At 38.2% G+C, this 25,968-nt stretch overlaps 1 long non-coding RNA gene across 4 annotated transcripts in view; it reads left to right on the top strand.

Annotated features, from left to right (window-relative positions):
* Positions 1-25,968, top strand: part of LOC142599526 (uncharacterized) — a 127,593-nt gene that overhangs the window by 84,660 nt on the left and 16,965 nt on the right. The window lies entirely within an intron of this gene.

Raw genomic sequence — 25,968 nt, forward strand, 5'->3', positions numbered from 1 at the left:
TTTTAGGCAGTTCAACCTAATGGAATCAAGCCTGACATGTTTCAACCATTTCTTTATAAAATAAACATAAACCAATGGCTTAGATTTCTAATAAAGCTTTTGAACCGTGCGAGACTCAAACTTTCCCTGTTTCTTTACACATCTGTAAATAGAATCCATAAAAGAAGAGTACAACAGGATAAATCAACACAAATTTGAAATCCACTGCAGCATATTTAAATGGCTCTGTCTCACTGAAAGAAAGGGCAACCCCGCGGCTTCTTGCAGTTTGAAGCTAATCGTTTTCGTCAGGATGGGAACGTCTGGAAGTCCACTGCAGTGTCCCACCAGCAAGGCTTCAGTAACTGAGCCGGCTTGCGGAGAATGAGCCCACTTTGTAGCGACACAGCGGGCTCAGACACCACCTATTCTGCTCTCCAAACTGTCATGCATAACAACTTCATTGTGCTAAATTGAACTTGAAAGCAACCAAAGGCTATGAGAAGGAGAGGCTATGAGAAAAGCGTGCTGTCAGTGCTGGCAAAGGCTGACCTGGAAAGTAGGCTCAGAGACAGGAGAATAAAAGACCAGGGCCCATGAACACAGCATATTGTTTCATTTTAAGTATGATTCCCATACCAGCAAAAGTAGCAAATGTGATGTAAATTTATTTAAATAGATTCCACTGCTTAAAAGTTTGCCAGCCGCTCTTATCCAACTTTCCCAGCTCTCTGATTCGTTACTTACAGTGGGAATATAATGACATAGAGTCATCATTGTAACAGCTTCTTTGCAGGGGCACAATGATGATTAATAGCTAGCAGCAAATTTTCACATGGGCTCTGAAGCACTATAGCGTTAAGCAGCCAAACACTCCCAAATCCCCCTTTTCTGTTCCACTGAAAAGTCCTCTCCTTGTACCTTGCAGATATGAACAAAGCCTATCTTAATTCCAATCAGCTTTTCCTCATTCAAAGAAACTTTCTCTTTTTCATAATTGATTCATGTGCATTTTTTTTTCAGTCTTTCATTGAGCCTGAGTCTTTCTTATTTTTTTTTTTCTGGGGGAGGGAAGAAATAATTTCAGTAATAACTTGTTCTGCTTTGGTTTTCCCTCCAAAATATGTTTTGAGACATTTCTCAGTTAGTTGAGCTAATGCACGTGAAAAAGAAGCACAAAACTGAAAATGAAGCCTTAAATTTTTCTGCATTGAAAGAGTACTGAGGGATGAGTTCAGAGAAGCAGCTCTAGTAACGTAAGTCAAAGACTGGAGAGCAACAACAATAAGCTGCTTCTATTTATTGTATCAATTCCCATTCCCATGAGAAACTTACAGCTGAAACTGGAATGGATTCATTTCTCTGTGCAGAATTATTTCAAAGATAAGATAACTTTGAATAGAAATATTTTATCAGAAATATTTAGAAAAACTTAGTAATATTTTATTTTTATTTTAATATTTATTCACTTATGTGAATTTATTGGTTTTCCACAAATGTTCTTTCCATATTGATAGAGAAAAAACAGGTTTAGAACTGATTCAGTCTTTGAGGGAATTGCACCTGATTTACAGCAGAATGACCATAGGGCAGATCAGCAGGATTCAGGTTTGATTTTTTTTTTTGGGGGGGAAAACACTTTTAAAGAGAATGAAAAATTTCAAAGCAATATTAGAAAGCTAAAATATACAAAGAATGTCAGTCTGATTTGCTCCCCCTGTGGAGGAAATTGGTTACAATTCTATAGCTCCACATACATCACATATAGCATCACAAACACTGTTAATTTTTGACTGGTAGTCTTGCACATTATTGCTGTTCTTCCCATGAACCACTGTACATCAGTTTTGATCTGTCCAATCCAGGAAAGTATTTCCTTGACATTTGCATATTAAATATAATGTAGACAAAAAATGGATTTTGAAAGTTGCATGGTATCAAGGAATAAATAGTTTTTGCTGAAATCACTTCATACAGTGTGAGAGATGAGGAAGTAAATACGTTCATGATCAATCTTCTTTTTCATGCACTTTAAGAGAACACTGTGGTCAAGTTATCCATAAATGCAACGAGTTTATTTTCTAGAATAAGCAGAAATTTTCATCTTAATTTTCCTCCCAACATACTATTTGGAAAAAAATATTAAATATCTGTCAACATTTTAAATTATTTTTCATTTGTGTAAAATTTTCATTCGGTTCATTTTGTTTCAGGGATGAAAGCTTCTAGTGAGACAAAGCACAGCGGATTGAGTTTGTGGTTTTCACTGAAAATTTCTCAAGATTACTTAGGAAGTAGCATTGCATATCAAAAACTCTCAAGAGATCAAATTTCTACTCAAATTCTTTCTCTTGCAGCACTTTGCATGCGGTTTTGCTCCTTTTGTATGTTTCAGATTTTTACCCTGATTTAACTTAGCAGAATTACAGATGATTTAATACACACGACCAAGACTTGAATCAGGCTCATAGCAATTTTGTTAAGTATTATTAATGTTCAGTGAAGTAAAGATTGTATTACAAAGCTGGGATTCTGTTGCTCTAGCAGTGTATGAGATTCCTTCCACTTAACTGAAAGATATACTGTATTCAAGAAAAATCTTGCATTGTTTTCTACAAGTGATTTAACTTTCGACATTTAATTGAAATTTTTTTACATTTCATTAAAAGAGTTAAAAATAATGCAAATTCTAATGCATATCAGTGACTTGCATTGAAGAACACTTGCATTGCAGTTATTTAAGAGGCACTATCACTGAAAATATTCCAGAAGTGGAAACCTAAACTTGCATATGGATGAGAGTGATCCATTCACTGGTTTATAGACCCCAGGTTCCTCAGATGGAGTCACAAATCTACCCAGTGTCCCTGTGAGCAGTGTTTTGTGTTTAGAACTCTGAATTTGCTGCAAAATATGTAAAATATTGTGTAGTCAGTCAACTCCCCATTGACTATTCATCTGAGAAGCCTTATCCGTGTTGTTTATTTCAGGAAATAGGTAGAATACATACACAGTCCCGATAGCCTCAGACAGCCGTATGCAAATAATTGGCATGAGGGGCTAAAATCTCAGATGACATACCCTTTTCAAGATGTGTCAGCATGAACACATTCAACATGTCAACATGTTCATGCATCCTAATGTACCTTTTGGAGGACAGCAGAATCCCAGCACAGCTAGGGTTTTACAGCGAGGAGGCTCGCAAAAGCGCATTTGTTCCACTTTTTGGTGCTATGTATGTATCGGTTTCACAGAGCCAAGCTTTACGTAATTGCAGTGTTAGACGGGAATGCTCCTTTCACCAGCAGTCTCTAGTGATTTTGGCGTCTAGGTCATATTACATAATTTGCTGAAATTATTAGACGGATCTGACACATGGGCATGGCCAAATATTCTTGATCCTTGCAGAAGTCTAGCTCTGAATCTCAGGCTCGTGTCTGCAGTGTACCTTAGCCTCTGTCTTCTGCTACATCGCAAGCTTCTAGACCACAGACTTCAGCACTTTCCCTCACTCATTCTGCTTCCACCATCAATCCTGAAATATTTTGAAGTGCACCAAATCTTTCCATGGTTTCCGAAGCACAGCACTATTCATACCCAAACAACACATACCTGGCCAGTACAGCAGTTGTAGATTTGCAGGTTAAATCTAAGAAAATATTGAAATACCTATACTTGTGTTTAGTGGGAAAAAAGGTCTAATTTTTCCATCTTTAAGCTGCTGCTGTAAGTAACCATTCAGCAGGAATAGGGGTCAGAATCTACTTCATGGTTTAGGGAGGCAAAAAGCGATCATTTTGTTTCTTTCCCACTCTCATTTGTACTAAATATATTTGTTCCTTGTTTCTACCTTCAGCCTTAATAAATTTTTCTGCTACCTATTCTTCTCCCCCAGATTTTGTTCTCTCACAAGATTCTTCTCTTTCCTCCATGTTTTTCTTCCCCTGCAATCCAGAAAAAAAACTCATTCTTATTCCCTGTGCAGCCACCTGGACTCCTGCATTACCTTTTTTCACATCCCTCGAAAATTCTCTTCTGCTGACCTCTGATCATCAGAGGTCCATATCTCAGTCCCTCTTTTGCTCCAGAGCAGGCTTCCAGTTCATTACCTCTGAGTGTGGTGACAGCATGTGGGTTTGCATGTCCTCCATTTTCAGCAGCTTTCACCTTTTTTAAGGTCACAGTATTATGTAGCAATGCCACACTCTCTGTGCATTGAAGATCTCAGACCTGACGTGCCTACTGAAGTGGTGTAATTCTCCCTATAAAGGCTCACATTTATGAGGAAGAAGGGTGTCTGTATACTCCTTTAGCTCTTCCTATCTTAAATTAAATTTTCTCATTCCAGATCTACAGAGTTGCACATTTCCGACTTGTTCTGTTTTATTATCCAGTTCCAGATCAGTACTTGTTTCCTCTGTGGGCTGTCAACCTTGTGATAAACCTAGATTAAATATCTGGATTAAAATTATGCCAAAGCTGGTGAACAAATCCACTTAATTGTCTTGGGAAACAGTACTGTGAATGTATTGGCATTACATTTTGTGCTTAGTTTCAGCTGCAACGGCCTCTGTTGAACAAAGCAGGCCAAAAGCTGTGAAGAAAACCTATTTCAGTTCAAAGTCTACCCAAGTATCCAGAGAACAGCTTTTTACTTCTAAATCTCAGCTCTGAAAGTCATGAAAGATAAAAAAAATTTTGCTGAAGGTTACCCTGGAATAAAGCCCATTCTGCCATTTTCTGATTTTTATTTTTGCCCTGCTTTCTGCTTATTCTTTAGGTCATCAATAAGAGCAATAAATCATAAGCGTCATTAATATCATAGACACAGATAGCCCATGACATCATGTTTCTTGAATTATTCTTTTGGTCCCTTGCTGACAATTTCTCTTAATTGCTCTGAAGGCAGACAGTGCTTTCTGTCTTGAATTCAACTATTCCTGTTTTCTCTCACTCTCACCTTTAACCTTTTACTTTCTGACTCTCATGGATCACTAGCCTTTGAATGCTTATCCAATAAAGGACCTTCTCAGAAAGGAATCTCCTCCCAAGCATAATACATCTTATTCCTCCAAACTCTTAAAGCAAACAGTCCTCTGCAAAGAAAAGGAGCACTTTGTACCCTTTAGGAAATAAGGAAGCCAACGTGTTGTCCAGCAGAGTCAGCACAAGTTGCCTCGTGCCTGAACATCTTGCAAAACAAAGATCGGTAAAGAATGAGGGATGATGATGTGTGTAAACAGAGGGGAATTATTGTTGCAGGAAATCTGGGTGTATTGTGATGGTGGAAGAGAAAAGACTCAGGAAGGTTATGGAGAAGCTATGGATTATCACAGATGGTGATAGGAAGGAAGATAAAACAAATGGATACTGGAGATATCGAAAAGACTCAGTAGGATTAGCATATAAAGAAGTCCTTTATTCATCAATTCACAGGAAACAATCCTTTCACATTTTCACATTGCAAAAGGATTTTTAAAAAGTTTCAAGAGAGGCACTGGAAAATTGGAGAGGGTCCAATCTAGGGCCAACAAGGTGATCAGAGTGCTGGGAAACTCGACATATGCTTGAAGGAATTAGGTTTGCTCGATCTGGGAACGATAAGGCTCAGGGGATCAAAGTAATCTTGTATGTAAAAGGTTGTTATAGAATAGAAGCTGTCCTTGCTTCACAAAGATGCATGGTGATAGGACAAAAGGCAAGGGGCACAAAGTACTTCAGGGGAAATGCTGTCTGGATACAAGAAAAACTTCACTAAGAGCACTCTTAAATATTGGAGCAGTTTGCCTAGGGAAGTGGTAGTGTCTATCTTGCCGGAAATATTCAAGTCTTGGCTTGACAAGGGCCTGGATTACCTAATCCAAGGCCCAGAAGGTTGGACCACATGATCTCTAGAAGTCCCTTCCAACCTAGACTTCTCTATGATTCTGTGACTCATACTAGAGCTGACTTTAGTGTAGGGTTAAAAAGCTAGAATAAGGCTAATTTTAAGGCTATGTTAAAAAATAGCATACATGTAAAATATCAAAAAACCCCATGTATTTTCAAATTACATTAATTTAACAAGGGTAAACTCTGTGGCAGTTCTAAAAAAATCGAGGGTTCCAGGCCAACGTACTCAGTTCTTCAGACAGCCATTCTCCACTCTCACCCCAAATCTCTCTGCCTTGTAGGTAGCTCTGTCAAGTTATCTGTCTCAGCTGTCTATCTGTCAAGCAAGAACAAGATACTGCGAGCTTCAGTTAACATAAATAAGTGACTTTGATGAAAATGTTTATTGCAGAAGGAATCAGACAATATAATTTTATAAAAACTGCATTTTAATTGTTTTGATTGCATTCTACTGTGACTGGTGTCACTACACATTGTTTATTTTATCTCCCCTTTGATTTTAACTGCTCACACCCCCCGTAGTTGTATTTCAAGTCCATCAATCTTTCCTCTGTTAGTTTTAATCATCAAATCAGCTAGCACTTCCATTTTGCTGCTTCTAATTTCCAATTCCTTATCTTATTATTTGTCCTAAAATAGTTCATCGGTTCTCACATCTTACTGCCGTGATGTGCTTTCAACCTTATCTCTACTTGGAACTGATCTTTCTCCATGATCTTTCACACCAAATCCCTTTTCTCTGTTGACCTCCACCCCGAGCTTGTGCCCTTTCCAAGACTTAGAAGTTGGCAGTGTCTCATTTCGACAGTGCAGTCTGCTCTTTACTTCTGACAGTGTTACTTCTACTGGGATTATTGTCTACAGCTATAGTTTTTTATAATGTAAACCCTTGATCTTTCTTTTCATCATTAGTATTTGCCTCCTGTAAGACCACAAACACTCCTTTATCTTCCGTCTCCGAAGTCACATGTTCTTATGTTATTTTGCCATACAATTAAAAAGACCAGGTACCAAGTGATTTCCCTCTTCTGCATATGTTTTCAAATGTTACATTTGTTATATTTGTAAAACAATTGTGCTTCTGTTCCCTGTTCAAGTGCTGATTTTACAGGCTTTTCTACCTTTTCTGCAGCTTCATGTTCTCTGTTCTTGAGTCCACTGGAGGACTCAACAAGTTCTCTCTCCTTCCTTTTCCATTATGCCCAGTCATGTTCTTCCTTATTTCTACGCTCTTATCTCCTTTCCTAACATCTTTGCTCTATTAAAACCTGATGGTTTTGTGTCCTTATCCTGCTTTCAGGCACATGATGTGCTCTCAGTGGTGGAGAGGCTGGGCAGCAGTCGCTGGAGCAGATAAACAGCACTTCAGGAGTTCTCTCAGCTGTTGAGGGCAACTTCTCATGTTCCTCTCCTGGACAGGATTCTCAGTCTGGTACAGAGCACATCAACATCTAATCACCTTGACTTTCTCTGGGATGAACTCATCTGGCAGGCTGGCTCTTCACTCAAGAAAAATTGAAGAAGAAAAAAAGAAATAAAGACATCCAAACTCTAATGATCTGTCTCTCCTCTCCTTTTATGTCTCCAACCCATTTTCCTACTCCATTGAGTAGTGCTTGTTTACCACCAGCACAGTGCCTCTTTCAATACCCTGCTTTTGAACGGCACTTCCTATTTCAGCTTTTCACAAAAAAACCCCTTTTGGGTCTGATCTCCACAAGTGCAGCAAATGCAAATTCAGAATAAGAGGTGAGGCAACCCCGGCAGACCCTTAGTTACAAACCATCTGGGGGCTCAGACACCTTTTGATGTAACTTAGATCATCCTGAAGATGATCTCAGTGACTTCTGTGTGTCCCATGGGAACCACTGTGCTGAGTTAAAATTAGGGCAATAATTACATATTTTGCCCTGCCTTGTCTGCCTGGTCATGATCTCTCCTTAGCCATCGACTCCTACAAACAAGAAATGACAAACGGTAGTGTAGAGCACAAAACCACTGCAGCCAGAATTATGGAACATGCCTCTTAGATTAATATTTTTTCTCAGTTATGAGCACATTGCCATAAATACAACTAATAAGAACATGCCTCACTCTTTCAGCATCCCCCCAGAGCAAAGGTGCACATGTAACTTGGGTTTTCTGTATGAGTCACATCTTTTTCACATCAGCCTACTTGGGCAGGTGCTGAGGCAGAAAGTACATCTCTCAAGTCATAGAGCCAGTTCAGGAATCACCTGGGCATTAGGGCTTCCTCATACAAGGAAGAGAAGGAATCAAAGATGCTGGCCTACTGGGCATCTTTCTTTTGAGAAGGGAAGAAGGAATTGTGAAAAGTGAGGAAAGTGCAAGTGAAAAAATTGTTGTATTTGTCCAGCCTGCTAAAGATGACAACATCCCTTCAGAGGGCAGGTTGGGCAGGAGCAGCCCTTGACTCACAAGGCTTCAGTGATCTGGCCATGAAATATCACAAGAAATGCTCCCTTGAAAAGTGATTAAAGAAACTTAGGTCATGTCAACTATAAAACATATATAAATTAATTACTGAAGAAAATAAAGAATAGTCTAGATTTCTGTACAACAGAGGCCCACCAGCCACATGGATGAGGATAGCTTCGCCTCAAGGAGGAATTTGACTTAGGGATTGGAGATGCATGAAGACCTATTTTTCTATATTTATGTATTTTTTGTTTGCTTACTTAGAACTGACAGCATGCTTATTGACCTACAATGCACGAAAAAGAATCCTTTCTATTAACTGGTGTCAATAACAATAAAATTATAGTATACTGACATGGAAAATGGCACAAAAATGGGAATAAATTTAGCATGAGGAAAGGTGATTATTTTTGTCTTCTCGTGTGGAAATTGCAGAGTAAGTGCCTTTTTAAGACAGACTAAAATGAAAAGCGGGGAGGGAGTCCAGTTATATTAGAAAATTCAGATGAACTGCAAGTTCTCTTTTTCTGAGCAGCTGAGATGAGCTTCTTTTTGAGCCAGCCTGGCTCAAACAGTGAGGGAAAGAAGAGAATTACTGCCAACGGCCACCATGTGACTGACCTCTACCATTGGTCTCAGTGAGCTAGGTATGAACTTAAAATACACAGAATGGCGTAGTAGGGGGATAAAACACACCTGTATAAAAGCAGACAAAGCAAAAAGCTCTTAAGAATCACAAACAAAACTTGTGCAAATCTGTTAAGTGCTCATTCATGGATGTGATTCAAGACATGCAGCAGTCTAAATTAGTATGGGATTGGACATAGGGTTATGGAAGTGAAACATTGCCTGTAGAGTTTTTGTGCTTATTTTGTGTGCATTTTCTGCTTTTTAACTGAAAAATAAATCTTGAAGCCATGCATGAGCCACCTTAGGCTTTTGGTGTAAAAAATCTTGTGCTCTGATGCAGAGGTTTTAGTTGCTTGTTGTTTGGCAGCTCCAGGAAACAAATTCTGTGAAACACCAGGAATAAAATAAAAATGGAGCATCACTGTCAAGCTATCAAAAAGAAATCAAACTTTCGATATGTAGGTAATAATATTACAATCTACAAAGGTGCTATAATATGTTTTGTCCAAGACAGTATGTTATAAGCCCACTATTTTTTCTGAACAAAGAATCTCTGAAAAGACAACCTTTCATCAGAAGTCTTGGTAAACCTACACCAATGAACTTAATAAAATTGGAACTGATGCTACTCTTAAATCTCATAAAATTGCCTACATTTTGACATTTCCTGTATTGGTTCATGTTTCCCCATGGAAATATACCAAACTCAAAAATAGAAAAATCTTGAAATCTTTTTCGTGTTTTTGATAAGATACTTTCTTCAAATAACGTTTAACTTGCAATAACTCCCCAAGCCATGTAGAACAGAGCATTTTTAACTTCTCTTCTTTTTCTATCCTCCAAGCAGTTGTTAAAAAGAAAGCAATTGAATTATCACCTACATGGTGGACAACTCAATTTGTGGTTTTGCTGCAAGGTAATCTAAACAGGCCAGGACATACAGTGAGCTCTCTGCACCTCTTATAGCAGAATTGCTTCAAGGTGAAGTTTTTAGTTGCAAAATTTAAAGTTTCATTTCCTTTTTTGATGGAATATTAAACTTTTAAAAATGAAGTTAACTGTTAATTTGATATGAATTGCAGCTTTTGTTTCTTGATATAATAGCACTTCTCTATTATGTAAAATATACAGAAACTACAATTTTCCTTTCTATTCAAACCAGCTTTTCATTGAAGTTCATGTGAATAGGCTAATCTTAGCAATTCTTATAGTCTTATAAACTCTTTAAGTTTTTTCTGCTTGCCACATTTCATATGAATTTAAAATGTAATTAGTTTAAAAGTGTCATGGGTGATCATGCACACCACAAAGCAACTTATTTTCTAATCTTTTTGGTCAGGTAGCATTTTGAGATGATTGAGATTGGGTCCAATTCTCTGTTGAACTGAAAAAGAGTTGATATTCTGTCAAAAATGAAAGCAATATTTAACAGAGGAAAGATTTATCTTTAGCTAGTTAAAAATCTCTTAGGAGGATAACTTTGTTAATTATATGAAACATTTTGTTGTTGTTGTTGCTTCTTCTCCTTCTCCTCAGTTTGTCTATTGTTTATTTTTCCAAATGTTGCTGTTCTTTAGAATTTTATAAAGGGAAGGAGGGGAAGGTGATTAGACCATGTCTGTGTTGAGAACTAGCTTCAATACTCTTTATTGTTAAGAATGTAACCAGATGCTTAACTAAAATATTTGATCCTCTGTGTTTCAGTCAAAAGCTCCTTTTAAAATCATAGATAAAACAAGGTCAGAGGAAAGGCATTCCCTTGCTTTATGAACTGAGGAAGTAATCTGGGTGCGTGTTTTAGAGATATCTAACTCCCCACATAGGAATAAAGCTAAATCTGGAGCTAGTTTCAGGTTTAATATCTTTCAGTGAAAGTTGGACCTTCTGAAATACAATACAAGGTAGAACTCACAAATGGGGTTTTTGTTTTGTGAGGGTGCAATTGCACTAGTCAGTTCAGTCCTAAGCCCTTATATATCCCCTTACCCTCTTCTACTTTGTACAGTATTGCTGTAGTCAGCTAGCAGAATTTTATGAAGACCTAAAAATTGTTTACACAGGCTTACATGTGTACAAGTTGGCTTTATGCACTCTGAATTATATCAGTCAAGATGGAATTAGAAAAATCTTGATTTGTTGTATTATAGCAAGAAATCTGAAGGCAAATGGTGTACAACTTAGTTTCCATGCTACTCTAGAGGTACAGTTGTTCTGGTTTATGTTTGCTTTTATGCCTAATTTCTGTTTCAGAGTGTTATAAACATGGTGAAATGAATTAAGATATTTTTCTTCCATATTTTTTTCAAGCAAATAAGCTCACTTGTTATTATAATCATCCTCCCTGATACTGATAAAATTTAAAAAAGTATACATGCTATATTGTATGTATCTTACATGCTGCAACTATGTTAGGTAGTCATATGTGATATGCACATATATTATTCCATCTCCTCTTTGACCTGCCTTAAACCATTTGGCCATGATCCCAATCTCACTGACATCAATGAAAATATTTTTACTGATTTCATTAAGTTTCAGATCTGATCTGTAGTGGACTTGTCTATGGCATCATAAGCACCATGTCTTCCTTCACCAACAGTACATTTAGTTTTTCTGTTTTCTTTTTTTTTTTTTTCCCCCCCCTGCTTGGCAGCTTAAAGGCTTTGTTGTTCTGCTTGCATAAGCTTCACAGATTGTGCAGCAGGGCAGCAGAATGAATGGTCAGACTCCTTTGACCTGTCAATCTCAACCTTCAGATCAAATCTGCCATCAGCACTGGAAAGGAAATATTCATAAAAGCACTTATCCTTATGCAATACCCAGCCAGAATGCTGCCTGGGGACAGGAGATACTTCTTTCCTAGAAGGTTGCGTTGCTTCTGGACATGAAAACCTGAACATTTTCAGGTTGACTACCCAAGTTTTTATGGACTGCTGCTCTGACGTTTCCAAAAGTCTCCTGAAGATCTCTGAGAACAACACAAATGTGATCAGCCAGCTCTACTTACAGGACAAATGGGGCAGGAGGTTACTGGAGCAGCCACCCCTGCTTGCTTTGCTTGCATCTGTGTCCTGGAAAGCCAGGATGTTCACTCTTCTGTGATGGAGGGTCCTTGAGGCCCATCAGCGCTGGGGCTGAGGAGACAAAAATCACAGTTCCTCTTATCTTCTCTGAAGAGCAATCTCAGCTCTTCAGAGCTCTATGATGAGCTAAGCCATGACTTCACACTCTCCTTTGATCTGGTGCTGTCACTGTGTCGTGAAGTTCAGCTTTGCCCAGATGACTGAGAAACCTAGACCTAATTCTGTGTGTGAAAGAAGGTGGACATGGAGACTGCTCACGGTCAGTCCTGGCTAGTTCTCCTACAGCACTACCACAGCCAGCTTCCTGCAAGTCTTTGAGTCAGGCCAGGCAACCAGGCAGAGGAGGTCTGGTCCTATGGGTCTTCACGTTTAATTCTTAAGTCTAAAAGTCAGTACCATCCTGTCCCTGGAGGCTATAAAGGTAGCCCTGTCTTCTGTGTTTTATCCATATCATTTATAAAAGTGCTTTAAAACAAGTAACTCTAGTTTGAAGTGCTGTTTTTTCCCCTTCTTTGTCCCCATACTTTTCTTTGAAGGGTTGCTGGGGGAATTAGGGTGAAGATTTCAGACAGGTAGTTTTGGTTAGTTGTCTCTTTTTGTTTGGTGGTTATGGTTTTTTGTTTTGGTTTTAGTTTTGGGGGTTTTGTGTTTTGGTTTTTTTCTTTTTTTTTTCCCCTGGAGGTGGGAGGTGCCTCAAACCAAGGACACACTTTTAAAACTAGGTCATCTTTCCCCACCAACTAAGGAAGTTTTTCTTGAAAATCTACGGCACAATCTGAAAACCCTTCTGTAGTCTCTGGGAAACTGGGGAAAGGACAAAATATGTCAACAATGCTAGTGGATATCTTGAAAACCAGGAATCAACTGCCTCTGAATCTCCTGAGATCAGATCTTTTTTTTGAAGATTATTTTAGAATAAAAAATCGTAATTTAATCTATTTTTCTGTCTAAAGTTCAAGTCGTTAGATCAAGACATTATCCAGCTTTTCCTTGCAGCCATAAAGACTAGTAACTCTCAATTTTTCAAAATAAAAACAGAGACGCCTTTTCTGGTCATTTCCAAATTTCTTCTTCTCACATAATGACTTGGTTTCTAGAAATGCACTTCTCTCAGTAGTCCCTGAAATATTGTTCAACTCCAGCCAAATCATGGGAGTTGGACACATCACAAACAAGGCTCTTAGTCAAAATGTATATGGATATGATCGATATGGATAGATTACACATTATAGCCTTCGGATAAACCACACATCAAGTGCTGCATAGAGATCACCTTGCGTTCCCTGGCTGCGTACAGCCCAGGGGACAGCTCCTACTCCCATGGGTTAATTGCACTTACAGTAGCATCAGGTTGCTGGAGGCTGTTGATATCAGTTGACAACACTAAAGAAAACAATAAGACCCATTTAGCTCCAGATGCAGTCCATAAGTTTTGGGGAATGCATGTCATCCCCATCCCCAGCACGCCTGCCTCTCTCCTCTCACTTTAGGAAGCAGATTTTTCCATTCCCATTGAACTCACGCAGCAAAGTCATATCACGCCACACAGGGAAGGAAAGAAATCTCTGAAATACAATCCAGTGAGGTGAGGGGTATTTTGGCCAGAGAAGAGGCAGAAAAGTGAGGTATGAAACAGAGAAAACTTGAAATAATTATGGATTTTCTGGGAAGAAAATAATTATTTCTTTTGCCCCACAAATATATAAAATACATTTTTAATTCTTTTGCGTGATACCACCTACAGGGAGTAGTGCATCCCCACAAAATACCAGGGACCAGTAGGACTTTTCTGGAGAAAAACAGTTTTTTCAGGGACAGGTCTTTTGTTAGGCTTATGATGACAAGCTTATTTGGCCTGGATAAACAAATTAGCAGAGATGGCAAGATAATTTGCTATCTTAATTTGGTGTCATATATATGCCAGCTGCATAAGGAAAGGAATTCACAGGCAAACAAAATGTAACTGCAGAGAAGTTTAGCACACCAAATCTGGCCCTTGCCAATATGCTACAGGTGTATTGTTGAGGTAGACCCAGCAGCTCCTTTCTAGATTGCCCATGGTAGAAAAATCTGATTTTTTTCAGAAAGACAAAATCTAGATTGCCTATAGCAAGCATATGTCCAAGTTTTAAAAGCTGCTGCCAGCAAAAGAAAAAAGCCACTCAATTTTTCCAGATAATTCCTTCTGTCAGTTAATCGTGATTATTTGATAGTGAAAAGCATAACTGAGATTTCCACTTAAAAGGAAGATTCAATTTCAGAAGGATTTTTAAAAGAATAACATGTAATTTTATAAATACATGAAGAACTAAAATTATACACTTTTCTGACAACACTTTAAAAAATGAAGAAAACTGAAAAGATACACACACTCTCTTTGAAACTTCTTAATTCCCTTTTTGCTTTTTGTCGTTCCTTCTTGCTTGTTTCTCCTGATTCGTTTATCATGGAGGTTGGTAGTGAAAAGAGTGAAAGTGCTCTCAGGCTCCTTGTGATTTTTTTCCTGTATGCATCCGATGTGTTTTCTTTGTGATTCCTTGCACTGTATGTGATATTTCTGCCATCTGAGTGGCTGAGAACTCTAGACAGTGGGGGAAAGTTGGAGCTGTTGCTGGAAAGGGTTTTCTCTGTCTACCTTTATTGTCCCACCACAGTTCCTGCACATTTTGATCTCAGCTCCAGATGCTTTACATTATATGTCATTATATGGGAACTAAGAAATGCAATTAAACATAAATAAGAAATTATTTTTCCAATCAGAATTTGCAACTGAGATGTACATTCTATAATGAGAAAAGTGTACACATTGTACATATGGAAAAATAGGATCAGGTCCAGAGAAATAGAGCAAAATTACATTATTTTCCCTTCCTTCCCCTTCCTCGACAGAACTCCAGTGTCTGGAAACCATTTAGGTCATAAAATCATAGATAGATAAACAATGAATGACCTCCACTTCATAAATATTTTAATACCCATAGATACAGCATGACACTCAGAGATAACATTATACTAACCATTCTTACAACATGTTTTATTTCAGCTTGTTATACGTTGGCTCTGCTGGTAAGCATCCAGGCTTTCTGCCAGTAGAGACCAAATCAACTATGTAGGATGTTTTAGCTTAGATTAGGCTGGATTTTAATCACTCTCCTGCATCCCAATGTCTTTAACTTGGACAATTGGGCTCATGAAGTTTAGTTCATACCGCATTTTGCTAAAGACTCCACGTGCAGGCGATGGAAAAAGAGATGTGTATTTTAACGGGTTAGTGGTATATAACCCATGCTTCTGCCTTTCCATTGCCACCCATAAACAAGAACAGAGGAATAGATCTATACTGTTTATTAAATAGAAATAATAAAATTCAGGGATGAATAGAATGCAGGAAATATTGTAAACTTAAGCTCCAGAAAGAGAAGACATGGGAAAAAAAAAGGTTTGTTTTCTTCCTCAAAATTAGTCTTTACAATGTAAAAAGACATGCTGATGTTATGTTGAATATATTTTTTATACTGAAATTGTCACAACACCACTATAAAAGGAATGAAGTTCTACTATAACTTTAATGGAATGCTGACTTTGTTGCTTAATTATGGCCTTTTGCATGTCAAAAGTATTAATTGCACATTGCAGTGTCTGCCTGCTTCCTCCCAGGATGAGACCTGCAGTTATGTGACATTTAAGTTGGAAATATCTTAGTTGTTTTTGGCTGAGGGGAGAGTTACATGATGATGGGACAGCATAGATGTGTTTGCCAGAAGCTTCTCATATTGTAAATAGCAAGTATTCTGTACATCTTGTACAGAAATGTTATCTATATTGAGTAAATTCAAATAAATAAGGACTTTGCTGAGGAGTGACCTGGCAGATACATTTGCTGTTGTAAGATGCATCCTACATGGCCTCATGATTTGTAACAGTGTCCTCCCAGGACACGTGTGTACTCTAGCAGCAGCAACAGCTGCTAAGCAAAAGAAGATAAACTTGGAAATGATAGAGGAGGAGGCTGTTTTTCCTTTTAAGAAAAAAAATAAAATCTCAACCTCATAAAGCACCTTATAATAGTAACCAGTGAATCAAATTAAGTGCAGTCAAAAAATATAATCCTATTTCACCTATACTAACTAAAAAAAAGGGAATCTTAACTTTTCCATATGAATATACTACATACACATTTTTATTAGCTCATCTCCAATAAGAGGACTCTAATAATTGGTTGAAAAGCAATCTATCACTATTTATAGTAAGAGCAGTTGCCAAGCAGGAGCTGATTGTCTGCCTCAGTCTTTGCTAAGTTGTACTATAATTATTCCTGCAGCTGCAGTGCAAGGGCAAAAAGAAAATGAAGCTCTCATTATTTTCCTGTGCCGCTCCCTTCCTCATGTCAGGTCCGTAAGGGGATTCTGAGTCCCACCAAACTGTTCCCTTGGAGGCAACATCGTCATGGTGGACTATGGCAGTTGCATAGCACAAGCCCTTCCATTGGAGCCGAGTTTCAGAAACCACTTTAGAGTCGAAAACCACTGTGGTCTGTAGTAGGGACATGGGATTGGTCCCAAATTGACCTGAATTGTTGTGGTGGGCTAGATCTACCTCTTAGGGTCAGGGTCCTGAAGCTAATTGAAGTCTGTGTCTCGGGCAGGTGCTATGTGTCCTGGGTGCCATGCTCATCTGAAAGCAGACAGCACAAGAAGAATTTACTTGCTCCTGTAGGTTGCTTCAATGCTCAGACAATAGCCAAGCAAACAGAGAACACCCTTAGTCCCCTGACGCTATAATAACACCTGTGGATTCAAGTTTATGAAAAAAGAAAAGCAAACACCTGCAACTGGGTTCTTTTTTTCTTCTGGTTTCTGAGCCCTGAGGGTTGAACTCAGTTAGAATGTTCTGACTAGATCCAATTTTTTTTTTTTGGAACATGAAGAACTCCTCCCTCCTCCAAAGTCCAACAGTTACAATGAAATCAGGAGCTGATAATAACAACTGAGTCACATGTACTCAAACAGCACACACAAAATAATAACAATCTTAAGAGGAATCCAAGTATTGTGAAAAACATAAAGTGGCAGAGGTTTTGGGGTGGATTGTTGGTGGATGCTGAAGAAAAGGTTGCATAGGGTATTATGTTCAGATGTGAATCAACACATCTACAAGCACACTACCTTGGTTCTGTGGTTACGGAAAGAGTTAAATGTCTTTAGAGTTGATTTAAAGCATCTAAATTAAATGCCTAAAGTCAAACTGTGTGAATACTCCTGAGAAGAAATGGAGGGAAGCGACTTAAGATTGTTTATATTTTCACTAGGAGATATCGAGCTACTCATTTTGACAGTAATTTATAAACATTACATAGATGATTTTATGTTCTGCCAGTGAAATACTGACAAGGAGAGTTTAGCCAAGGAAAAGGCAGTATTAGGAGTCTAGAATCACGAGCCTGGCCCTTTCATATTTGACCTTCATGAGTACAATACAATTTGTTTTGTTTTGTTTTTTTAATTTAAAAGTATGGCAAAGAGCTTATGAAATTAAAGGCAAATACAAGTAATCTAAAAGGGCTTAGCTATCATTCAGGTAGCATCTTTAAATGCTACAAGCATTTTGTTGTGGTGGGCTACAAGCATTTAAAGTGAGGGAGATGGCAGCAGTGGTCACATTTCAAGGAGAATGATTTCTCCTGGGGAGACCCAGAGGTACAGCATTTCTCATTTCCCACTCTAACATCCTGTCTTTCATTTCCTCTGCCACACGTGGCATTCACACTATGTCTGAAGTCAGCCGAAAACTTTGGTGTTTTGATGAGGTGTTTGAGTCATAAAACTTATATTCAGCTGAATGAATCTCTAAGGTCATCAACACCTGTGTCTCTCTTTCTTGTCTTTTTCCTTTCTTGTATTTTGCAGTGAGTGGGAACTCTTACCTCCAAGTTAACTTGCTGAAAGTTTCCCATGTTTTGTAATTAACACCCAGAACCTGCACTTTTTTTTGAAGCAAGAAGAAGAAAGGCCTGGTGGCTGCAGTCCATTAACAGTCTGTCAGTACACTTCGCTCTCAAGTCATTTGCTTTAATTGAGACCTTACTTATAATGAAGCCATTGTTGCTTCAATGAAGCTGAGGACAGAGTATTGCTACATTGGCACAGATCACTTTGCCCGGTTTTCTTATACATTAGTAAATTATGGAAGATCAAATATCTCATGGAACTGATACATATGGAATTGATCCTGAAGCAATCTCATATTCACTGGTTCAGGTTCAAGTTAGTATGTTAAACTATCGCTTTTGAAAGGCAGTCCCAACAGCAAAAAAAAAAAAAAAAAACGGTGCTTGAATGTTAAGTGATAAACAAGATTTGAGATTAACTACTGTATATGCAAACTCAGGCGGGTGACTTGCATATTTGCAGAGAAAGTGCTAATTGCATGAAGTAGGAATTTGAAAGCCCAGAACTGAAAGCTCTGAACTCTGGATAGGGTGTAATTGTATTTAAATAGATAACATGAAATTACAAAGGAGAAAAAAAAAAAAAAAAGAAAACCTGAAGTTATTAATTCCATCATACATAAGTAAATGGAAAAATTAAATTTATAACATTCCATGGTGTTATATAACAGCTATTAGAAGTTTGAACTAAAATCTAATGCTTTTCAAAATATTTCCTTGCATGTTCTACTTTATTTAATTGTCACCTAGCAATTAGAGCTGATTCCTGACCAGTTCCAGAAAGCAATTATTATCCATGGCATTTCTATCACTAGCTACTGCTTTTACTGTAGGCATTACTGTTAATGGTTACCTCTTAATAAAATTAAAAGTTTCATCAACAGTTTAAAAATCCATTTATAACTTGACTACTAAAAGTGAAAAAATAGAAAAACAGACTTAAAAAAAATACGTAGGTGCCCTGCAAGTTGCCGTGGACCTCACAGAGTAGATGCCTCAGCAGCATATCAACCATTCTGCTAAAAATTAGAGATGATCATTCCCTGTCTCCAAAGATAAAGCATCTCATAATAACCCCCCCTACTTTAGATCTCAATGTGATGGACAAAAGAAAGATTTAATCATTGCAAGTTGGTTGCTGCCCAAGAATCAGTGATTTTGACTTGATTGCATTCAGTGTGAGTAAGAGGAAAGGTTCAAGTAGTAATATGACATATACATCATACCTTCAAACTGGAAGTCTCATGAGCAGAGAAAATTTAAGGATATGTTGGAAAGGAATGTTTAGAATTAAAGGTGTGAATGAAAATTAAGAGCTCTGTAAGATTAATTGATAAGACAGCCAGAAATTGTTATTACACAAGAAAAAAAAAGGCAACTTTTTTTTTTTGGCATCTAAGCAAAGAAGTGAAGGCAGCATACAGAAATTTTAAAAAAATAAGAAATATATTACAATGGAGTAATAAAGAAAATGGTTTGCAATAAGTATGAAAGAGAATTAGAATTCAGTAGGTAACTGAAAAGTTTAAGACACCAAAGAGAGATTCATTGTGTCTTTACAGAAATAAAGAAATGGATAGAAGGATTTGAAAAAGACAGAGACAGATCGATAAATTAAAAAAAAAAATATACTGGGAACAAAAAGATCCTACAAACATTGCAATTCTATTAGCAAATAGTTTTGACAAACCTATCAGTAGACAGGCAACCCAGAAACAGGCAAAATTATTTCTGTTGTCCATTTGGAAACAATAAGGGCATTCTTATTACTTAAGAATAGCCTTTAATGAGGTTAATAAGTGCTTTGCCATCAATTAATAGACATTAAACAACATCTGCCTGTAGGTCTGAATAACTTTTACCCACGAGTCCTGAAAGACTTGTCTGGGGAGAGCACTTATTCACTGATGTTAATTTTTAATAAACCTTGAAATAGCAGGGAAATGGGAGAACGTTGCTGTGCCAATATTCAGAAAGGGCAAGTGGTCCTGCCCAAGTAACTTGAACCAGTGAGAAAAAAAGCTTCTTTGGGAATCAATTGATAGGGAATTAAAGGACAGCTCACAGGTGGTTAAGGGAAATTAATTTTGTCAAACAGACCTAAAATCTGAAAAAAAATACTACTATTACGCTGTGTAGAACAAAAGCTATTCTGCCTCCATCCAACCCCAAAGAAGTTAATGTTAAATGGCTTCAGAATTGGTTAATGGGTGGTTTTAAAAATAGGAATGTGAAAATAGGGATTTTCTGCTGGGACGTGCAAGGAAGAGGAGCACTGCTAGTGCTTGTCAACATTTTCACCGATGGTTTGGTTGTAACTCTAAAATCGCTGGTGGCGGAATAAACACTGATGAGGACACTCAAATAAAGTGGTCTGCTTCACTTAATGTGGAGCCTGTTCTGACATTTCAATACAGATGATGAAAGTGGAATGTAGAAAGCAAGCAGTGCCTGCAAAATGTGGGACTGCACCCTGGTCAGCAGCGACTGAGAAAAAGATCTCGCGCCATACTGAACTCCAGCACTGCTGTGGCAAGAAAAGGGCGGTGCTATCCATGCAGGTATAGCATCATATAGGGTTTGTATTTGCACTCTGCAGTGGTGAAACCATCATTAAAATAGGGGTACTTTTAAAGAAGAAATTGCCAAGTCAGAAAGGGAGTAAGAAAATGAGTCTTATCCTGAAGTTAGTGCTTGAGACACAATCTTTTGCCAGGAAGGCTGATCGATCATCAGACAAGTTACCGAGGGAGGCTGCAGGATCTCCACCTCTCGGTAGTGATGATGACTGGGCTTTTTTGGAAGAAGTGCTTTAGGTAAACACAAGCAACAGCTTAGTCAAACAGCAGAAGTCCTTGAGACCAGCGCAGGAGAGAGCAGATGAAATGTGGTGGCCTGTGATTCTCAGGTCGGGCCAGTGTGATCTGGTGGGTCATGTCAGCCTTAAGCTTTGGGAATTTATGGGCCAGTAATAGTAGTCATAATCGTAATCATAATAGTAATTGCAATTGCAAGTACAATCACATTCACAACAGAAATATACTTCTTGAGTTTTATATTGTGCCTGAAATTTAAAGCGGCAAAATCCTGATTAAGAGACACAGCCCAGGAAAGTGAATTATCCTATGGGGAAAATAAGTAAGATTTTGGGCCACAGAAATTCTCCCTATTCCTCTGAGGCCCTCAAGAGATATGGCTTCTGCTTCAGGACTGGGCTGAGATGAGGAGGCAGTTGACCAGATACATTTTTGTCACAGGACATGCCCTGCTATCTTACAGTTTGGTGCTTCCCCATAATCCCTGGCAGAGGACCACCGCAGCACTTGAGCCTCTTGTGCTGCTTCTCTCAGTCCTCCAAATATTCCATTTCTGTGGAGTGTCTGCCCCCACTGCAGATGGGATCTTCTGCACCCTCAGAGGGGTGGGCAGAAGGGATTACTCAGAGATATAAGTCCATCATTTTCCATTATTTATGGAAAAACTAATTGATTATGGCATTTCATCTTAAAAAAAATAAAAGAAAAAGCCTGCTTGTAAAACATCTGCAGTTAGGCTTTAGATGAAAACTTCACAAAGATGTAAATTACACTTATTGTAACCTTGTACACATCTTCTTCTCCTTGACCTGCTCATCATTGTTTGCCTCTAATTATCTTCCACAATATATCTGCTTAAACATTTCTAAATAAACTTTGATTCAACATATCCTGAAAACAACTCTTAGGAGATTAACTTTTAAAAATTACTTTAATTACGAATTTGAGTGCCCTTCTCATAGAGTGGGGCGCTGATAAAAAGCTACACTGTGGCCTTTGTGGGGAGAAGTTACCCCAAAGCTGCAGAATTGACATTGAATCACAGTGGAGTAAATCACGGTTTTATTCCTCTGCTTCCTTGGAGCACTTTCTCTGGGGTGTGGGAGAGGGTCCACATGCTTGTTATCCCTACTACAGTTTTCCTCGCTTTCTAACAGGGATGCAGAAACCCTGCATGCCATAAAACTTCCTCCAGCAGGCTTAGAACTAAAGTATCATTCAGTTCTTTGCTTTTAGAAGGACTTAGTTGCATGTTTTCCAGTTCATTCTGTAAGTATTCTAAAAATAGAAACTCATTGCACATAGCTGCAACACAGTGCTGTAGTTTTTTGCATTTTCAAATGCATATTCTTACTAGTTGTATCCGCTATTTAAAGGACTGTTCAACTCTTACTATGCTCATTTATTTGCCTTTGCAAACATTCTTTTGGCTGAGGTCTGGAAGAAGGTGTCTTGTTAAAAGGAAAATACAGTTTTTCTCATGGTTTAGATAAAAAATTGTCATGGTTAGTGTAAGTTTTGTTAATTTAATTTTTGTGAGCCACACTTGAGGAAAAAACCCTTGACCGTTCTGTATTTAGGGTATTTTTTTAAAGGAGCAATATTCGTGTCGAACATTTTCACATTTTGTTCTTTTTTTGCATGTTTTTATGTTTTTCCCACCACTACTACTGCACAAACACCCACATAAAAAAAAAAAAAAAAAAAGAAAAATGTGGAAGATGGTAACTTCTGAGAGAAAACTAGATAAAAATATGGTGAAAACTGGTTTTCACCAGCCTTCAAGGAGTTAGGATTTTCATACTTGTTCTTATATTAGTCTTGAGGTGTTGGCAATGTCATTGCTCCCAGAATTAGTTACTGACAGCTCACCCCAATAGGATTACTTGCATACTTAAAGTCGAGCAGGTGTGGAAGTGTTTGCAGAACCAGACTCTTTAACAAGCAGCTGTACACTCGCCTGCAAGCGCGTGGGATGAATAATGAGTCGTCAGCCCTCCAAGGGCAGCGCAGATCGGCTCCATGGCTGTTACTGCAGAATGTGGTTGGGCACCAAAATTGCAAATGTCCTATTCTCTTCAGTTTTCTCCTCTTCCTCTCAGAAAAAGTGGGGCCCTGACATCGTGACATTTCTTCTGTGCTCCAACCATCATTTTACACACCTGTAGAAATTCTCAGAGGAGATTGTAGGCAGTCTGGTTAATTTGTTTTTTAGTTTGGGCTTCAGCACAATTGCTTTGAAAAAGGAAGTTGCAAAAAAATGACTCTTCTCCCAGGCAAGACCTGGAGGATGCCGGCGACACCAGCAGCATGTAGAAAACGCACGGTGTGGGCACAATACGGCAGGAAAGCAAACTGTGAGAGTTTGCACTTTTGGAGAGCTGAATGTGCACGCACAGGGTGCATCTCTCCAGAAACATACATTTTGCTCAAGGATGCTAACTGGGTGCTGATGTTTTGCGAGGATGATGCTCACTTTGTTATGAAGTAGAAGAGGTCTCATGCCAGCTGATCAGCAAAGGTTTTCATCCTCATTTTTCTTGTTACTTTTGTAGTTTTCATGACTCTGTAGTTAACATGTTTGCTTAAAGTATGACATAATACATCCCTCTTCAAGTACTACACCAACCAGCTCCTCCTCTAACCTCTAACTTCCCTCTTGAAGTAATGGATTCCTAAGATCAGCGCAACCTTAATGAGGCACATTTAAAATAAGAAAGGTCATGTATTTTATAAATCAAGCTTTAATAGTTCATGCAGTTTTGTGTTTTGTGATCCAAAGAAATCATCCAACGTAGAGTTACTCTTCTGGTTAAATACACGTCATAAATATACAGGATGACGTTATAGATGAGCTGATGCTACATGGAGGGCCTTACATTTTGCACTGCCTAACTCCTTGTTATCATACGTCTGCAGTGACCTGATGCTGCATGCACTTAGCTGGCATTGATGTTTTACCTTCCATCTCTACAAAGGCGAGGAAATGCACTAACATACATACACAGCTCCCAGGTAATGTCACTTATTTGTAGCTGACCTTGCTCTCCTCCCTGGGCTGGGGCAGGGTGGAGTGACTTAAAGGAGAGGAGCAATGGATTTCAGAGTGGTGGCACAGATATCTGCCAGTGGATAATGAAATGAATGGTGTCTGTCTGGACTCATGGGTTTAACTCGGAATTTCTTTACTTTTATGGATTGACCATGCAACAATGTAATTATATAAATGCATTTTCATGTCCGAATTGAGGACACAGATATAATCCTTGGCTATGTTACGTAAACCCACACATTTTCAATCAGCAGAAATGCAAACTCATTTTTATGTTTGTAAAAAAAATGTCTTTGCTTGATAAGTAAGTTTGCTTTATCCATGCTGAATACTCATTCCGTATTTATAAAATATGGGCTCTGAAAACAGTCCTATTTTACTTGAGGTACAAAATACAAATGATCATTCTTAACTCCTAGTCCTTTCAGGTTTTGAATAAATGTTGATCTTGCAAGAAAACAAAAAGATGTTGGCTATTATTTTCTTCTGCTCCTGTTTGATGCTATATTTAGGGAAACCTTTGCCACTAACATTCCTAAGTAATGTATTCTGGATGTGCATACTATGGCACATTTTTTTAACACATAAGAGTAAATATCCTAGTCTTCAAAGCCCACCTATTGTAAGCTTTAAAAAATTATGAATGCTCTATATGGGAAAACAATGTCTGTACCCATTGCAAAACCTTTATTGCTGGTGAAAACTGAGCAAAAATTAACTTCACATCATGAAGGTGCAAAGCAAATTAAGGAAATTAAATAATTTGCAAATATATGCAGGCTATATCTGCTAAATATTTTTTAACATTTCCAGGAAAGAAAAACAGAAGGCAAACTTGCAATGAATAGAAACAATAATGGTCAGTAGCATGTGTTGCATGTTATTTGAATGGAAAGTAATTTATCACTTCTGAAATAAAAGGTGTTTATTCTTGTGTTTCACTGTCTGTAACAATCCTCACAATTTATCTGTGAAAAAGTGAGAAACTGTACCACTATTACCATATGAATACTTGACACATCAAATTGGCTGGACAATAACAGAAGGACATTTGCTATTGGTGTATGCACACAGACAAAGCAGCCATTTTGGGGGGGGGGGGGGGTAGGAAAAAAAAAATTGAAATGGTGTGGGTGTTTAACCCGTTGTCTGTCTCTCTGGTTTCACACAGCGGCTTTGATGAGGGCAGCCTGGCAGAGTGGCTGGAAATTCCTTTAAAACACCCCCCAAAACAAGCACACAGGTTAAATGCTGGAACAAAGATCGTATGTGTCAAATTTGTATTCAGATGCTAGCAGATGACACCATGCAAGAAATGTAAGAAAACCGGTCTGGAATAAGTGATTTTGTGTGTTTTTCATGTGTGCACTTGGGGTGGAGGGAGTACAGATACACAGAGGTTGTACAGAAATGAACCATTGCCTATGTACAGTTTTATTTCATGGCAACAGCATCGTGGGCCTTGGGTCAGATGTGTGAAACTATTTCTCAAAGAAGCTGCATATATAATTGAGGCCCTATGAAGGGTTCTCAGTTGAAGTTGCCAGGCTACATTCGTTTCAAAAGCAGAGCCGTTTGTTATCAAATTTAAATTAACTCTCTCGGCACTGGACGCGTACTTTAAAGCGCAGCTTTGCAGACTGTACTGGCTGGCTGAGGAAGGAGGAAGGGTGCCTGCTCGCTGGCAGCAATGTTATTTTGGAAAGGATGGAAATCTTACCCTTATTTAGGCCTGCAAAGTGGTGATCTGAAAAGAAGGTTAATTTCTGAGGGATATGTTTATGCCTTGTTCTCTATTAGAAGCCACAGTGGTCTTTTTTCTGCCATTCTTTTCTTTCCCTTTAAAAAAAGAAATCATGATTTTGGCTTTAATGTGGGAATAAATTAGTAAATCAATATTCGCTGCTGTTTTTCTACAAGCACACTGTGGCTGCCTTCACCAATTGTTTTCTATTTTATTTTAAATAGGTCTTCAAGTGTTTAAACATATGGCTTATTAACTCAAAATATCTGTATTTTTCAGCCCCACATGGCCAACAACAGCTGGGTGTGATCCCGTAGCCTTTATTTGCACCGGTAATCCTTACAGATGTAACTGCAATGACTCCTGTCACATTCAATAATTACAAA

Source organism: Balearica regulorum, chromosome Z, assembly GCF_011004875.1.
Source record: "Balearica regulorum gibbericeps isolate bBalReg1 chromosome Z, bBalReg1.pri, whole genome shotgun sequence".
Classification (NCBI taxonomy): Eukaryota; Metazoa; Chordata; class Aves; order Gruiformes; family Gruidae; genus Balearica; species Balearica regulorum.